We start from the raw sequence: 13,693 nt of genomic DNA, 5'->3' as shown, positions 1-13,693 counted from the left end.
CTGGTCGTCACTGATCAAGTCTCTGAAGGCAACAAGTGGGCCACAAATTTGACCTTTACTAATTCTTCCCATTGCTCCTCATCCTCAGGCACAGCAGCGCCCCCTGTACCATCCCTCAGGAGGCCCTTTGACTTGTCTCATGGCTGTGATCAGTGTTGCTTAGCCCAGATGGCGCACCATGCCTTTTTAGTCTGGGGTAAAAGCTGCACAGTATATAAGGTTCCTCTAGTTGGCCATACGAGCTCATTAGCATAAAGTGTCTTTTATTTAAAAGACATGCACATATGTAATCACCTACAGCAAGCACGCAAATGCACATGCAAGCTTCTCATTAGCCCTCAGGGAGATACACACACACATACACCTCATTTCCTAAACCCCACCCCTATGTGCCTGCTGAGATGCACTGATTTAAGGGAATTTGTCTGCCAAAGGGACTCGTGCTGGATTTCATCATTCAAAGATGTTATTCCTGCCGTAGCACAATTTGCCGTGGATTAGGGAACATTCACGACTGGTTTCCATTTGCCAGAAACGAGAAGGAAAAGTTCCTCGCTCACATGCATCTGCGAGTTCACACTGATGATAAAACAAAGTGGAAAAGGTCACTCTGGCGATATGAAGAGGGAGGTCCTTCTGCAGAGAACTGTGCATTCTCTGCTTTAGAGGAGATAGATGATGTAAATTTCATTCAGATGAAAAGATAATCCATTATTCCAGCGAGTCAGTATCTGCTGCACTTCATCAAAGCAGTGGCTTCAGGTAATATACTGGTCTATTATTATATACCACAAGAGCAGCTTCTGGATTTGGCAGAGAGCTGTTCATATTTAATATTGATCTGTGCTGAAAGCCAGTGTGGATTGGGGATTGAGGTGAAACGTTCCTGTGTGAGATGGATTTTATAGTTGTTATATGTGTGTTATATGTCGATACAGCTAATGTGTCAGTCAGGAAAAACACTGTAAACACGGGATCAGCCGGGAAATTTGTTTTGGCCCAGATTTTGGCCCATATCCCACATACCCCACATCCGGTACATATAACGCATGGCTCCTGTTTGCCAGATCTGTGGCACAAATAAACCATGGCAATACCACATGTCAACCAAATGGGCCAAAGGTGGCCGGAATTAGTTTATTGCATTTAAAGCCATAACTCATCATTACCACATGGGCCACTTTAGGTTCACGTTCAGATTACACCTTGCAGAGAGCACCACAACAAAAGGCCCACATTTGTTTTCCAAATATATGGGCAACATTTGCTATTTTAAGTGGGCCGCTTAAGGCTCTCATCCATTATGTCTGAGCCACAAGAAGGCCAGAAGTGCCGCATCATTGCCTGAAGTGGCCCACATCCATACACCACCTGGCTCTGTCCAAAGGTAAAAAGAATATCCGCCAACCAGAACCTGTGAACTTCATTTTTAACGGGTTTTTTTTTTACATCTATTTGTTTAATCTGTTAAAATAGTGTAATGAGATTAATGGGTGCTGGATTATTTATTGGCTGGAACCAATAACTTCTAAGAGTCTCTGCGTTTTGCCTTGAAATAGGTTTGAGACAAGAAATCTGGCACATTAGACTCTGTAACGCAATGTATTGTCAGTTTTGACAGTTTTTTGTTCAGTTTAATAAAATGAGATATGGTGAGTTAATTGCTGAGCTTTAAAGCTGCTGACAGGTGGAGTTTGTTACCTTTGGACAGAGCTGGGCTGTCTCCAGTCTTTATGCTGAGCTCAGATAACAATCAATCCTCTCATCTAATTCTTAACAAGAAAGTGAACGAGTGGACTTGCCAAAATGTAAAACTATCTCTTTTAAGATTAACTTCACCTTGACCAACTCATATAATAATCTGCATAACATTAGCCTTATATCACTCACCCACAGTGATGTCACAGAAGAAGTCCAGACATTCTTCTGAAATATTTTTCCGAAGGGGCTAAGAACGTAAATGTCGCTCTGGATATTTTCGAGAACTACCCCTGCCAGGCCAATTGGGTGTGTTGATGATGTTTCTAACACGTGACAGATGTGAAACTGGAAAAATACAAATATCTCAGGATTTAAAAAAAAGGAGCCATACACCTATAGAAGACTAAGAGATTTGAGAGCTTTTGGTGATGACGTCAGTGTGCTGGGAGCAAAAAAATAAGATTTCCGCAGCGGAATTTATACGTTACATCATGACTTGTGCACGTTCTACCAAGGTCCCACCCCTCACCTGCATGTTCTGGACATTCTGTTGTTGTGAACACATCTATAGACAAATTAACTTTTCAACTTGAGTATGTAGTTGTTTTAAACCATAGACTGTATATAAAGAGTTTTAAACTATACTTAAATTACTGAAAGTATAAGTACTTGCAGAGTTTGACCTATTCTCTTGTGCAACAGTCTCCTACATTATAATGGCTGAGTCTCTGCTTCTTCTTCTGATTGGATTTGAAGTAAAGATATTTGCTGTATGATGTAATGCAGTAAAGGTGAAAAAGAAAAAGATTAAATCCACTTGTACTTGTACTAAAGCAACCAAGTAAATGTACTACAGTTACATCCCATCACTGCTTCTACTCCAAAACATGTATATTACAGATTTTTTCAATTCATGATTTGAACTGTTTTCCTATGATGTGTCTGTATAACATGGAGATGAGCACATGGTGATAAGTCATGTTTGAGGCATAATTATAACTATAACACTTATATATGTATATATATGTTTACATATCTATATCTTATCAGAAAGTCGTTTCTGATAACAGGAGTGTTGACAGGAGCACAACACTGCCCAGCAGCAGACCCCTCATGTGTCTCGTTAGGCTGTGAACTCAGAGGAGTTGGCCGGTCGGTCTGGTGCGGCCTGCGGGGGTCTTCGGCCCCAATGTGACTCCCGCTGCTCGGAGCCATTCTGCACCGTTTAGCGAGGAAAACTCTCCGGTGGCTTTTGTCTCGTGTGTGCGGACTAATGGCAGAATGGCTCAGCACGACGCGGCTTTTGATGCTTTTGACGCGCCTCATTAACAGTTTAAATTTACACCTGCCTCACGCATTCCTGCGGGACCCCTCCCCACATGTGAGGGGGAATGTTTGCTCTGCGTAACGAGCCTCGTGGAAGTCTCACTCTCTGATGTCTTAATGAAGTCTCAGCATACTGAGCTTCTTACTATTTGATTAGCATTGCTGCGTACATGATGTGTGATTCCTGATTGTCCATGCGAAACGAGAGAAGAGAAGACTTTATCTATTATTACTTTATGAATCCGTTTGTGCCATCTTCCACATTAATGATGCAAACAATCGCTTTTATTGAACATCCTGCTCTGGTGCAACATTCTGCTGTTATGGTTTATTAATAATCAATAACTAGAGTAAGTCTTTGTGTGGATTCTTCACATTTGATTTTGGTACTTAGTCTGTCCTGTCCGGATTACTACACTAAACTGGATGTGATTTCAGGAACGCTCAAGCATTCATCCTAAAAAGCAAACCCAGGCTGCGGGTTCACTGCTGGGAGCCATCATCCTTAGTTAATAAATGCAAACATTTGTTCCTGATGGCTCACTTAACCTCTTAATTTATGTATGACCACCACAGCTCTATTCAGCCGAGAGCCATCGGTCAAACAGGCCCTGAGACAAAGGCACCGCATGGCCCCTCTCCCTCTTTCATCCGCGCTGTAATCGCTGCGTGTTTTGCGCTGCAGCGAGCGCCGCTGCGCCAAGACTGGCGCTCCAACGAGCCTAATTGTTCCTGCGCATTGACAAGTCGGTTCCGGCGTGTTACTGATTTTACACCGCGCACTGACGAAGCCCCGGCTGCAGTTTGTGGGACATCTGTAAGGGGGTCAGGGGTGAGGGCAGCCCCCGGAGCTGCGTCCATCTGCCCAAGAAATACTCACGTCTTCACACACAGGCCTGCTAAACACCTCTAATAGCCTGTATAACATTTGCATTATTAGCCCATAATGGGCGACTGAATGGAGATGGAGCCTATTAAAGTTATCAATTGAATACCGCCCTATAATAAATGATTGCAGACTGAGATGAAAATAATGACACAGTGCAAATTTCTCCCCATTATCTTGGCCCAGAGCAGAGTGGCTTTCTTCAGTGTAATCAAAGGATATCAGCCAGAATCTAGGACACAGACATGCAACAGTAACTTGGAGATGGTTTCCTAATCCTCTCATCTTATTTTAGGAGGGACTCTGAGATGTGTCCTTAAACTCACTCAGTGGATTTAAAAAGACACGTTCTGTGCCACCATCTTCTGGATTTAAAGACAATTAAAAAATATATATTGATGTGTGTGAAAAACAGATAAATGACTCTATCTCTAAATCCAATAAATCATATTTTCATAGCTCTCGATGATATGGTTTGCCTATGGATTTTTTTAATCTCATGAAAGAACATGATAAGGATAATAAGTGAATTTTATATTATATTTAACCTTTTTATCGTACAGTGGATACTTTGTATCTATATCTAAGATGTGTTATCACTCCATGTGGTGTGGAATCCCTGCTTGCATCGTCAAAGAAATACTGACCTTCAGAAAATATCATAATTCAGACGGCCAACAGTTGCCTGAAAATGATATATAAATACATATATATATATATATATCAAAGTTTCTCATAGTCAAAATGAGAATTTGCCAATGGTTTACAACTGATATCTAATGATAAACCAGCATTCAATTTTTGAACATTTGGTACTTAAACATGCTTTAAACACAATTACAGCCTATTGTCACGCTTTAAAGTTAATGTGACAAAAATGTTGGCGAACAGTTGAACATTTCCACATTTCCACGTGGTGATGATGGTGAAGCATTGTGAACATTTGGTGTCTGAACTCCACTCTGCTTTTAGCTCTGTTTGGGTCTCCACCTCATTCCTGAAGGAAATGTATGTCTCTTCTGATGCTACATGCTACACAATGTTCACCACCATGCACTAACTTTGTTGTTTTTGCTGTGTGGTACTGGGCAGGGAGTGAATGAGTGAGTCATCGTATCAGAGCGTCTCCTGTAAACAGCTGCTGGAACCAAAATTGAGTGCTGACGCAGAAAACAGGCTGCAAAACCAAAACAATGAGTTGAAAGATATTAAACTGCTGCACGGCGAGCTGACAGGTACTACTAAGACCTCTCTCATAGCAGCAGCAGTGTAGTTACAGGATCTAATGTTAATGTAAAAATATTGATTACAGCATCTTAAAAGGATAATTATCGTGTGATTGATTGCAAATTGGATCTTGTTGTCACACGTTTGGAAATTCTGTGACATCGGTGAAAAAAGAAAGAGGACACAGCGTCAGATATTATGGTTTTAAACAAATCTACAGCTAAACTAGACTTCTTTAAAACAGAAAAGTTAGATATTCAACAAATTACAGTTCAAATTTATCACAGATTATAGGCTGACATCCAATTTAGACATTTACACAGTCTCAAACACAGTTTCCCTGTGCAAAAAGGGTTAATTTCCAACATTTTATTTGTATTGACATCTGGATTCATGCTCAAATCACTCGGTTTAAACATTTTTAAATCTTTCAAATTTCAAATTTGAATAGATCTGAAATTCAATTCAATTCAATTTTACTTATATAGCGCCAAATCATAATGTACATTATCTCAAGGCACTTTACATAGAAGGTCAAGACTGCACTCTATGAATGTGAATGTGTGTGTGTGAATGTCTGAATGGTAAAAACTGTGCAGAGAAAAGTGAACTCCAGCTGACATACTGTGGTTTCCTTTGTGCTGTGGGAAAATAATGTGTCATGTGCACCTGTACTACTTCTCACTTCATGTCAATCTGCGTCTCTGCAGTGATGTAACTGGATTAGATTATTTAAGGACAAGCTGTGGAACATGAAATCCTCCAGAGTCTCCTGTGTTATCCATCACATACAGTCTTTTTCTGACACAGCCTGCTCAGCTGTGAGGAAATACAGGGTTTGAAGGGCCCGGTCTGTCCCCTGCACCCCCAGCCAGCCCCGCCCACCCAACACAGACAAAAAGGCCCTTGCCCTGGCGGAACAAACCGAGTTTGGCCCACTCTTTGCGTCTGCTCGCCCCACAGAGACCCTGAATATAGAACAGCTATTCTATCTAATGAGGCAGAACTTCATGGCTGCCTCTATAAAACTTTGTCAGCCTTCTGTTCTCTGGCAACAAAGCCGGAATTTTTTTTAAAGTTTCACCCATTTTTTCTCTTTTTTTGTTTCTCAGCGACACACAAACTGTTAAGATGAATCGAACGCGGGCTTTTTCCTCTTGGTGACGCGAGACAACTGTAGCAAACTGTGGAGAAATAGGGCGCTTAGATAGGAGGAGCGATCAAGAATAACGCCTCCGCAGGGAGATCTTTGATGACATGGGGTTGTAGTTTTATGAAATAGCCTACATTTGGCTTTGTGTCGAGGGTCTGTGAGGAATAGTGAGTGAAGATGTTTTCCTCTGCTGTTTATATTCCGAAGATACTTCCAAGACCCAATACTAATTTTACTATTTCTCATTTATTGTAAGCGGAGATAATTGGGTGTTGCGTGCTGTGTGTTTGTGTGCCTGTAAGGATCTCTGTGTTTACATAGCTTGTTTCTTCTGGCTTTGATGGCAAATGGAGAAACTGCAATGAAGCACGATAACAGCCTTTCATAACTTTATAGTCCTACACCAAAAAGACATTATCTTAGCATTTCATAACACAACACAAGTATGGAGTCAAATGGTTCTGTCTGGGTAATGGAAAAAAAGCAAGTTTCATTCGTTTTTTCTTCAAACCCAAAGTGCTAAGTGCACTTTTAGTGAAAAACTATGATTTTTTTAATGCAACTATATGTTACTATTAAATATATTGCGAAGGACGGTTAAAATTAAATATAACTTTGGGACAGAATAAAATACAAGAATATCTAAAAACGAATCAGATTTTCTTCATTAAAAAAGACAGTCAGAAACACCTGTCCCATTTTCTTACCACTTGAAAAAATGTGTGCACTGTCTCTTAGCAAAAAAGAAAAGATGGATTATGAGACAATGAGCTCCTGGAAATAGGCCCCTCTTGTCTGAAATAAGCACAAGAGCCTCAGAAAACGTCTTCACAGTTTTATAATGCATCCGTATCGCTGTTTGCGCCTGGTGTTCAATGAGGTTTCCAGTCCTACAACAGAGACTTTTGGAAACATTGTGCTCCCCCTTTGTATTCTCTGTGTTATGTTTTGGAAATGGTGACTCACAATCACATCTTATCAGTCCCGACTGATGCACTGCTACCCCTTTAGTTCCTTTCCACTGGTCAGAAAACCCACTAACAACCACCAATATCTGACTTTGTCTGCAGTGGGAATTAATATGATCTCAGGTAATTTGTAGGTTTTTATTGGCTCTGATGAAAAAACTGTGTAAATTGCCTTTTCAGTGGGTTTACCTGCATTTAAATAACCTATACATGCCTTTTAAGAGAGGTATTACTTACAATCAGTTACAGTTCTACCACTTCATCAGTCTAAGCAAAGACATTCCTCGTTTTACTTTTCACCACTGCTTATCCTTGTTCATATTAAGCAATAGCTTCCTGTTTACACCTGCAAACACAAGCAGTGTGAGACCAGTATAGAATTTAAGGGGTTCTTACAATATTGTTGTTGCTGTGGCTCAGGCATTTTTGGGGGCCCCCTCTCAGCTAGGTGCCCCAGGCAATGTCTTGCTTTGCCAACCCTGTTGCAACCCCACTGCCACAATTGAAACTCAAAAAACAAAATCTCATAACTTCAAGATCTCAACTCTGGGTCAAACCATCAAGTCTTCATTTGTGTCACATTTCCCACATTCGGTACAATTCACAGAGCACTGATGATGAATGACGGGCGAGGCGTGAGGATTTAGACACACCTGATCAGAGGGAACCACCATCTCGCGCTTACAGTCAGAGCTGTCATGCGGCCTTGAGCGGTTCACTTCGGTTAGCGTCTCGTCCTGGGGTGAGCGTGACTGATCCGGGAGATCTGCAAGATAATTTTGTCCTTTAGTAGATAGCCTACTTTGGGGAACACATTGTCTTTGCAGCTTCGCCTCATTAGCCTTCTCATGGCCTGCATGAACAATCAAGGCTGGGCTGCTGAAATATTGATTAGCTCTATAGTGAGTGCAGAGATATATCTTTTTTTGGGGGGGGAGCGGGGCGTTTTGGTGCATATAGATGAATATAGTTATTTGTCTTCGGTGGTTGTTTACTCCCAAGGGAAAACAATGCCTTCCCTTCAAAGTCTCGCTGGCACATGCAGAGAGGACACACTGATCATATAATACTGTGGTTGTGCAGCCTGCCTCCTGTGTGTGTGTGTGTGTGTGTGTGTGTAGGGGGGTGTGTGTGGTGTCCTCTCGTATTTTGCTTTGTTTTATATGAGGCATGTGCTGTAATGTTCAAAGAGAATTATATAGCATTGTTTATGGAGGGTGACTCCATAAACAGGGAGCTGCAACGCTCTGGGAGAGAGGAGCTGCATGGCTGATTTTACCGCCAGCTGGACCGGCGTTACCTGTACAATCCTCTTTAGTCACATTAATATAGGTCTGTGCCATGCTCTAAATAGCGCTGCAGGGACTTGAAACAGCGAGGAAAAAATTCGAGAAATGGAGATGGGTGCAGGGAAAGGTAAGATGGAAGAGGAGTGGGAGAACAGATAAGAGAGAGGAATTACAAAGTAAGTGAGAGTGGGAGTTCTGTTGCCTATCAAACAGGCAAGTTAAAGAAGCATTTCCACCTTGGCTGCTAATGCACTCAGTGATTGTCTTGTGTGACTCATAGAGTCTATAAAGTAGGTTAGTGGGTTATTGCTTAAAGTTTAAGAGCTAATAAGCCACAAAATGTTCGTATTCATGATGGGAATCATCCAGAAGTTAACAAAAACCGTTGCAAAGTTTGTCTGTGATAATGAAAAGTATCATTAAAATAAAATGTTAAGCTGACTGTAAAAATGGGCTTGCTGTGTTAGACTGCAGAGGGAATTCTTTGAGGAATTGATCATGGAGCATTTCATGTGTCTGCAGCATAAAGGAGACGTTGCCATAGAGCCTCACAGCTATAAAAAAAGAATAACAATATGTGTGAAGACAACATATTTAGCGTTGATTTTTCACTGTCTCACACTTGTCAGCTCTGAATAAACGGTGTGATGGAGCCGATCTGATTCTGGAGCAGCTGTTCACAACTTACAAGTGTTACTTTTAATTTCTCTAATGCAAACACTGTCCCAGTGCTGCAAAGTTTAGCTGTGTATCCATCTCTTTTTGTGCAGTAATGCTGTGTAATGCATCTGTTACTGCTGTGTCTACAAAATTCCTAATTTCTCCTCCTGAGGATGTTAAGTGAGCCATTTGTCCTGTAAAAGTCTTCTCTAGATCCCTATAAGCCCCTGACAATGTCCCATTGATTGATAGATTATCACTGGCACTTATGGCTACTAACCTGCTTTTGGCTACATCAACCACAGCACACATCTGCACACTGAAACCTTCTGAATCCACGTGGAGGATGCACCACGCAAGGGGAGAGAAGGCGAAGAAGAAGAAGAAGAAGATGAAGAAGACACATAACTTCACATGAGTGATATCCAGACGTCTGCCATTCCCTCCCTTCATGCTTCTCTTAACTCATCCACCCCCATCTGTTCATCCAGAGCACACACAATCTGGCAAGGAGCGGCCATCAGGTGTGTACACACACACAGCCCCCAAGCCTTTCCTTACATTTACTTATGCGCTATATAACTTAAAGTTGCTGTTTGTCTTTAAAATAGGGCATTTGGAGACTTGTAATTAACAGGACATCCTCAGATCAGCTTCTGCCCCCCCCTCCCCAGACTCATAAGCAGGGGGCTAAAGTTGGTCCCATAACTCCCCATACAGAGCTCCTTTATTCAGGCCTGATGTGAGAATGTTTATGTGCGCTCCCTGACCCCCGCTCCAGAGTGCAGTGATGGAAACAGCTCTACAGACAAAAGCTGCTGAGACTCAAAGGCAGTGAAAGGAAGAATGAGGGGGGGTGGGCGGAGTTTGCAGTTTGCATTGGGGTAAGGGGCCGTGCGAGCCTTTAAATCATCATTGGAAACTCATTAGAAAGCTGGCGGGGCCGGGCGGGGACCGCCGCACAGATTGCGCGCTCCTGAGCACAATACCTGTAATGAAGTGGAAGCGCAGAGGGAGTGTCCGCGCACAGATTTCTTTGCAGTAGTTACTCCTCTGGCCCCTAAAGTTTCCACACAATCTGCGTGCGGGGTGTAAAAAATAAAAAAGCTGTATTCATGAGATGTTAACCGTTTTGTTTCGTCGGGAGGAATTTATTCAAAGTGTTGCAGCAATCAGCGACAGATGGGCTGGAAGGGTTGATGGATGGGAGCAGAAGTTAACTAAGAGGAAAAAGAGATGGAGGAAGGAGGATAAATGTTTTCATGGAACTGGACGTTATCAATCTGGTGGCATTCTGGTGCCAGTCCAAGCCTGCTGCTCTATTTAGTCCTGGATCCCTGCAGCCTGTTGCAACCTTCATGTTGGAACAGTCCACAAATGTGTCCAACAGTTCATCCAAAATCATCACTCATCATGATTTTGTTTGAAATAAACATATTTACTGAGCCATGCATTTCATCAGATCATCCATAATTATGAATCCTATTATTTCTACTTGCTGTATGTATGCTCAAAAATTAAAGTTACCAACAAGGCTCACCCAAGCCGGTCGAGGCAGATGGTCGCCCACACACTGACTTCGGTTCTGTTGGAGGTTTCTCTATAATATGCAAAAAATTTGAGAGCAAATTTAGCAAACTAAAACAGCGTCATCACAATGTAAACGTCTATTTGGACAGCGACAGATGGTGAGATGCATGATGACATCACTTTGCATCATATTTTAAAATCTTTTAAGACCTGATGATATCACAAATTAATTTGGTCAAACTTGAGAAACTCATGTTTATGCAGCCACAATAGCAACAAAACTTTTTTTCTCCCAAGGGGCAGCTCAGTGAAAGAGGGCAAAGAGGCTGTGCACATCCATGGTCTCAGTCTTACAATATCAAGTGCCTTGATATAATGTTGTTTTTATGATTAAGTGCTATAAAATAAAAAGTCATTGAATTCAATTAAATTGGGAAAAAAAATCAATGTCACTTTAATTTACAAAATATTCTGTTGAATAAGTGTGTCTTTCACTGTGTCCTTAACATCTGTGTCAGAGCCTCCACTCACGGTTTTATCCTTATGTTTCTTGTTACAAGGTGTAAGAGCTGCACAAAAGGCTCTAATTAACCTGCACAGCCCTTTATCATGTTTCCAATTTCGATGAGAGTTTAGGGATAATACAAGTTGAATGAGCGCATCTAGCCTCAGTTAGTGAAGTTCCGTCCTCCTCTAGACCCTGAGGCCACCACACAACTTTCTCAAGTGTTGCACTGCCGAAGCAGGGCGCATTCTCTCCAAATCATTTCCATCAATAGTTTCGAGGACGAGGCCATTATAGCCAGACAAGCCCTGGAGTGCGCTCCTCACGGTGGAGAGGCGATAATTGGATAATTAGTGCTGGGAACCAATTAGGACTCTGCGCTTGTGATGGCACGCGAGTTAAGCAAAGGTTAGCAGCAGAGGGGGGCGGTGGTGGTGGGATTTGGGTGGATGGATGGATAGAGGGGGGTCTTCAATTCGCTGATCGATCATCCTGGACAGACACCCCCCCCTCTTCCCTACAAACACACACACACATCGCTCCTTTTCTCACCCTCCTGCTCCCCTCTCCAACTCTCCCCCTCGTCCACCGCTTATCTTCCTGGACAAAAGAGTCCAAATCGTCCATTTCCATCTCAAAGAGTTAAGCCCCAACAAGAGGCGAGGGGATCGGGCTTCAGACCCCCAAAATACCCGGCGATCACTAGAGCAAATGGGACCACAATGCAGGAGAGAAGAAAGAAGGGATGAGAGAGAGGGATGGAGGGGGCTTCACTCTAAAGATATATTTATATACGTTAAAGAAAATGCTAATATGTCCCGTGAAGAATGGAGTGGATTTCAGGGACTCAACTCTAATTCTGCTATTGTTGAACTCGCGTGCAGACGGCCGAGATTGACACGGTGGTCACGTGAGGGAATTATTCTGTTTCTGGGTGTGCGTGGTGTCCCACTTCAGTCAATACACTGGCTGTCAAATGCACGCGCACGTGCACGTGCAGAGATTTTAATCCACGAGACGAGACGAGACATAATGTCGTGTGATTTGCTTTCGATTGCTCTTGTCTTTGTGTGCAGAGAAAATACCGTCAGAGTCCGTGTGTGTCTCCGAACACACAAAGAAAGCACAGAAAGAACAGAAGGGACTATTCATGAAGCTGTGGAGCCAAGGAAAGATGTTTCGGATCAAACCTGTTGTCGCACAAGATATTTTATCCTCTCACAACTTATATGGGCAATGAAGGTCTTTAATAAGGATAATGTTTGTGTCTGAAATTCCTTCAACTGCTGTTTCCATGTGGTAACAACAGTTATCATATTACAAACAATGCATAAAGATTTAGAGAGTGAATCCATGCAGGGACTGTATGAAAAGTCTATTGTTGTTATTTCACTTTATGTCTTTGACTCAAAAACATTTTTCTCTCCATGCAGGATTTCACCAACACTTATAGAGAGCAGTGCAATTTGTGTACTTGCATCCAACTACAGAAGTATAGGGATAGATTTATACAGGAAGGCTTCCTAGTGACCAATGGGGTCTGACAAGGTGGATTATTGTGACCACTTCTCTTCAGTCTGTGCATGGATGGTCTTTTTAAGAAGAGTAGAAGAGTGTCTGTATGTTTTAACCATCTGTCGAAATAGGGTGTGCACTATATGACATCAAATTGAACTCTAGAAAAGAGTGTTGAAATGATTGCTAGAACCAAGGAGGTTCAAAAGCTAAAGTTTCGCTTTTATTTCAGTCCAAGTCCTGAATGTTGAGTAGATGATGATGATGATGATGATGATGATGAACAGTTTCAGTGTGTTTATGCACAAGCTGACATGTTGATGAAGACATTTCCTGTGTAAATATACACAACACATCTGTGGTGCAGCTTTAGCCATGAAACACTGAAAAAGCTTCAGGTGGCAGATAATGACACATCCCAGATTTTACTCAAGCTTCCAAGATTGACAAGTGCAGTCTGCATGTCTGTGATACGCATCTCCAACAGCATGGGAGGTGCTGAGGAATTTAAAATGTAATTGTATGTTTACAACTGACTCAGAAAATGGGATCATAAGGGCCTTAACTTTTTGGAAGCACTGGAATAAAAGTCTATTTGATACATTTTTATACTGAAATAAAGGTCAACTAACAAACTCTTTCTTAATAAACTCTTTGTTAAGGTTAAAAAGTGGTATCAATATTTCAGTAACGCCCTCTTAAGGATGATGATGTGGTTTTGATGTAATTGCTGCAGAATGATGTCTCCTTATCCTTTAGGACAGGCCTGACTGTGTCTAACTATGCAAGCTGCTTGACTGGATGTCGCCCATTCAGGTGCCTCCTATTTGACTTTCTGTGGCAGATGGGTTCTTTATAGAACATGCCAACTGATATTAGCTTCTACTGCTAGGCAAGTGTTGCCCCTGAAAAAGATGTGCGTGTGTGCATGTG

This window comes from Paralichthys olivaceus, chromosome 16 (assembly GCF_024713975.1).
Source record: "Paralichthys olivaceus isolate ysfri-2021 chromosome 16, ASM2471397v2, whole genome shotgun sequence".
Taxonomy (NCBI): Eukaryota; Metazoa; Chordata; class Actinopteri; order Pleuronectiformes; family Paralichthyidae; genus Paralichthys; species Paralichthys olivaceus.
Note: the sequence above shows the minus strand (reverse complement) of the source record.